The following is a 5,569-nucleotide window of genomic DNA, read 5'->3' as shown; positions in this document are numbered from 1 at the left end:
TAAAAATGTATTTTTTCTCCTTGCTTTCATAAAAGCTTTTCATAGAAATTTTCATTCCTGTAAATGATGTGATGAATCCAGACATTCCATAAGAATCCAATGATGTGTTAAAAAGCACATAATGTATAAACACAATCTCATTGGCTTGATATTTAAAATAGGCAAAAATTTTAAAAAAATATTTATTAATAAAAAATAACAAATAATAAATCTATTCTGTGTTAACATAAAATTTTTAATGAAAAATAACTATGTTTTCCAAAACATAAAATATTTAGTCAGAAGAGTGGCAATATTTTAAAATTTTGTACATCTTTTTAATATCTGGCTTAAAAGAAGACAGCTAATTTCTCATATACGCCTTGCATTCATTCTGTTGAGATAAGTTGTTTTGTGAAATATGTGGAAAAAATAGCCTCCCATAGATATGTAGTTTGAAATGGAAACAGTATTTTAATAGTCTTTGCAAGTACATTGATATTTTTCTTTATTATTACACAAAAACTTGACAAGTGATAATTTCTTTGCTTTTTAAGTGATGGTTTCTTAAAAGTTGGTTGCAATGTTCAATCTGAACACATCAATAGAAATTTTTTTTAAGGCAAGGCAACCCTTGGTTCACAGATTGTAGGGACCTTGTCAGTTTACAGTCCCTTATTTTTAAATGTTTTTTTTACGCCTACAGCACCTGGTCTTTCTAGGTGGTCTCCCATCCAAGAACTAACCAGGTCTGACCCTGCTTAGCTTCCGAGATCAAACAGGATCGGGCTTGTTCAGGGTAGCATGGCCATAGACTTTAATAGACAATTTTTTTAACAGATATCTTGAAATATAACTGACATATAGTAAGTCACACATATTTGAAATGTACCATTTAATGAGTTTCGACATATGGAAACATTCATGTATACATTACAAAAGTCAAGATAATAAACATTTTTATTACCCTCAAAAGTGTCCTAGTGCCTCATTGTAGTCCATTCTTCCTTTCCATGTCCCCTAAACTGTTCCCAGGCAATCGCTGATGTGTTTTCTGTCACTAAAGTTTACTTTGCATTTTTCTATCATAGTGCTGCTCAAAAGAAATATAACATGAACTACAAATGTGAGCCACAGATGTAATTGTAAATTTTCTAGTAGCATATTTCATTTAACACGATATATCAAAATATTATCATTTTGGCATGTAATCAATATAAAATTATTAATAAGATGTTGCCATAGACTGAATGTCTGTGTCCCCTCTAAAATTAATTCCCTTTGTGATGGATTTAGAGGTGGGGACTTTGGGAAGTGATTGGGTCATAAGGATGGAGCCCTCACGATGGGAATAATACCCTTACAAAAGAGCTTCTTTGCTTCTTCCACCATGTGAAGACACAAGAAAATGGACATCTATGAACCAGGAAGCAAGCCTTCTCTAGACATGGAACCTACTGGCAACTTGACCCTGGACTTCCTAGCTTCCAGAACTGTGAGAAATAAATTTCTATTGTTTACAACCCACCCAGTCTATTTTTGTTATAGCAGCCCAAACAGATGAAGACATACTTTATACTCCTTTTTTTAATATTAAGTATTGAATATCTGGTATATATTTCATACTTATAACATGTCTCAATTTGAAGTAGTCACATTTCAAGTGCTCAATAGGCATATGTAGTTAGTGGCTGCAGCATTTGACAGTGCAGGTCTAGAACTGTATCTAAATGAAATGTTAAAGTATTAGCCTCCTTTGACTAGTTTTTTTTCACTCAGCATAAGTATGTTGAAATATATTCATGTTGTAGTGTGATCAGTAGTTTGTTCCTTTTAATTGTTGAGTAGTATTCCATTGCTTGGATATGACACAATTTGTTTATCCTTTCCCTTGCTGATGGACATTTGTTCCCTGCTCCTCAAGGTTTTGGCTATTGTAAATAAGCCTGCTATGAATATTCATGTTCGAGTCTTTGTGTGGACATGTATTTTCATTTCTCTGGGGAAATACCTAGGAGTGGGATGACTGGGTCACACAGTATATATTAAATTTTTCATAAAATTGGCAAACTGTTTTCCACAGTGGCTGTATCATTTAACTTTCCATCAGTAATTTGTGACAGTTCCATCTTCCAATGCCTGTTACTGTCAGTCTTTTAATGTTAGGCATTCTACTAGATGTGTAGTGATACCTTATTGTGGTTTTAATTGTCATTTTCATAATGGCCAATTATGTTAAGCATCTTTTTCATAGATCTTTTTTGGTGATGTATCTGTGTAAATCATTTTCTCACTTTTACCATGTAACTTGCCTTATTATTATTATGAGAGCTATTTATATATTCTAGATATCAGTCTTTTGTCAAATATGTGTTTTGCATATATTTTCTCCCAATCTATAGGTTGCTTTTTTATTTTTTTGATATTCTGAAGAGCAAAAGATTTAAATTTTGATAAATTTATTAATTTTTTAACAGTTTGTGCTTTTTCTATTATGTCTTCTTTAAGAATTCTTTACAAACCCAGGGTCTTTAAATTCTCCTATATATTCCTTTAGAAATTTTATGGTTTTGACTCTTACATTTAAGATAAGGATATAGTTTGAGTTAATGTTTGTATTTATTATGAGATAAAATTGAGTTTTTTTTTAAATGACTATCCAATAGTTTCAGAATCATTTGCTGAAAGATTATCTTTACCGCATAAATTGCTTTGGCATCTTTGTTTAACAATATCGGATACAGAGAATTCTGGGAAACATGGCAGAGTGAGAGACGTCCTCAGATCGCTCCCCTTGAAGGAACAATAAGCTGAACATCTAAAATTCAACAAAACATACCCAAACTGCACACCAGCACATCTAGCTGTGCATAAGAGCTACCACAGGTCAGAACCTCAGGTGTCTGGCGGTGGACTGGGAGAAATAAAGAAGTTGCCTCTTGCAGCCGCTAGAGCTCCTTGCAGAAGGAGAGGGAGGGGTGAAGGTGCAGTGACTTCCCTGATCAGCCCTTCCTGGAAGTGCCAGAACTTCTAGCAGCCAGCAGTAGGGCCCAGTTATCAGGGCAGAAAGCAGAGAAGCGGGATGGGACCGCAGAGAAATAATAGTTGATTTTTACTGGCCCTGGGTGCAAAACTGAGGCTGAGCCGCAGCCTTCAACTCCCAACCCAGAGGGTCCTTACCCCATATCCTCCGAGACCAATCACTGCAGAGTCCCAGGGGAATCTGAACAAATACTGCTGAAACTGTTGCTAACACTGACAGGGACTGAAACTGAGAGTAACAAGTGTGATTAAATATCTACAAGAAAATAAAAAAAGACATTTAGGCTTTTTATAAAGCAGGGATCCAAGTGGCTTAGGATCCACCTACTGGAAACCAAAAGAAAAGCACCTTCTTTGCAGCAGGCTAAAGAGAGATCTTTATATAATAAATCTTTCTGGAAAAACAACAGAATACACTTCCATTAATGCCCAGGTGGAGAAATAATCCATTAAACACCATGAACAACCAAGGTGACAAGACATCTCAGAAAGAAAGAAAAATCTCCAGAAAATATGCTTACAGTCTTAGAAATATGCGACTTAAATGACAGAGAATTCAGGATGGTACTTCTGAAAACATATTGGATACAGACTTCTGGTCAAGATGGCATAGTAGGTAGACACTGTGCTTGCCTCCTCTCGTGACCACATAAAAGTTACAACTAAACTGCAAAATAGCCAACATTGGAAGTCACCTGAAGTCTGGCTGAACAGAAGTCCTACAGCTGGGGATTTACAGAGGAGGCCACCTCAAGACTGATAGGAGGAGCAGAGATGTGAAACAGGCTGGTCCTACAAATACAGTAGCAGTTGAGAATTGGGAGGGATATCTTGGCTGCGGAGGTCCTCCCAGAGGAGCAAGGGGGCCTGGCCCCACACCAAACTTCTCAGCCCAGAGTTCCAGTAACAGTAAGAGAAGTCCCCACAATCTCTGGCAGTGAAAACCAGTGGAGATTGTGGATGAGAGAGACAGAGGGCTGTTGGGAATTGTAAATGTTCCTCTTAAAGGGCTCATGTGCAGACTTACTTGGTGACAGACTTACTTGCTCTGGGCTCCAACACTGAGGCAGCTGCTTGAAAAGCACCAGTGTCATACAGGAAGGAACTGAATTGTCTATCTTCAGGGAGAGGGCTGGAGGGGGCAGCTGTCTCCCAGGCAAGAGTGCTGGCAGGATCCATTGTTCATTTGTTGAGCCCTCTCCATATCTGAGTCTCCATCAATCTGGTTAACACAGGTCACCCTACCTAGGTGATTCCCTGAGATCCACCCTTTCCAACTTGCAGGCCCACCCAAGCTACCTCAAGTGGTTTTTGCAAAAAATGAGTGGTCTTGGCTTGGCTTCAGACTTTTCTAAAATCTCTTAAAGGTTCACAAAACCCAAACAAGCAGCATCTGGCCTTAGCGTGCCCCATATCTCTTGCTGAGCAGCACCAAGTCCAGCACTGGTGGTAGCTGGTTTTGATTCACAACTTGGCCTCTCAAGGCACCACTAAGTCCATCATGGGTGGCAGCCAACTGTAAATTGTTTGGTGAATCTTGCCAGGTGGCCCTGGGCAGTACACACTGTGGCTGAACTTGGCCTCAGTTAGGGCCCTCCCAAGAGGCCCTGGGACTGGCACACCTGATGGCCAGCTTCCACCTGAGCTAGAACACCACCATGGGCTACATTGATGATGACAAACCCAAAGGGTAGACTGGACAGGCACCAGAGCCCTGCTAAAGTGAATCCTGTTCCATAGGGTCAGCCACTCATTGGCCAGTCTTCATGACCAATCAGCTCGAGGGTCAATCCTTTCCATTGACATCCAAATAGCAACCAAGGCTCAACCACAACAAGAGGCCACACACAATCCACACAAGGGACACACCTGGAACACCTGACTCAGGTCACCAGAGAGACTGTGCCACAGGACACCTACTACATAGAGCCACTCTACTAAGACCAGGAGACTTTGGAGCCCTACCTAATACATAGAAACAAAAACAGGGAGGCAGCCGAAATGGGGAGATAAAAAAAGATGTCCCAGATGAAAGGACAGAATGAAGCTCCAGAATAAGAACTAAACAAAATGGAGATGAGCAATCTATCAGAAATCTTCTGGATATTTATCTGAAGAAACCCACAACTACTTTGAAGGGACATGTGTATCTATATGTTCATTGCAGCATCTATTTACAAGAAATGGAGGCAAACTGAGTATCCAACAATAGTTGAATGAATAAAGAAGAGATGGTACATATATACAAGAGAATATTCCTCAACCATAAAAAAAACTGAACAAAAATAAAAAAGAAAGAAATCTTGCCATCTGCAACAATATGGATGGATCTAGAGGGTATTACGCTGAGTGTCATATGGTTTCACTTACATATGGAGCCTAAAGAACAAAAGAAACAAACAAAACAAACAAACTCATAGATACAGAGAACATTCTAGAGTTGCCAGGTGGAAGGGGTGTTGGAAAGGTGGGTGAAAAAGGGGAAAGGATTAGGAAACTGGTAGTTACAAAATAGTCATTGGGATGAAAAGTATAGTATAGGGAATAT

At 38.8% G+C, this 5,569-nt stretch overlaps 1 pseudogene; it reads right to left on the bottom strand.

Moving 5' to 3' along the window:
• Positions 1–676: 676 nt before the first annotated feature.
• On the bottom strand, positions 677–795 carry LOC111741616 (annotated as a pseudogene).
• Positions 796–5,569: the final 4,774 nt, after the last annotated feature.

Source organism: Pteropus vampyrus, unplaced genomic scaffold (genome assembly GCF_000151845.1).
Source record: "Pteropus vampyrus isolate Shadow unplaced genomic scaffold, Pvam_2.0 Scaffold80, whole genome shotgun sequence".
Classification (NCBI taxonomy): Eukaryota; Metazoa; Chordata; class Mammalia; order Chiroptera; family Pteropodidae; genus Pteropus; species Pteropus vampyrus.
The sequence above is the reverse complement of the archived record's forward strand: the minus strand, read 5'-3'. Positions and strand labels throughout refer to the sequence as shown.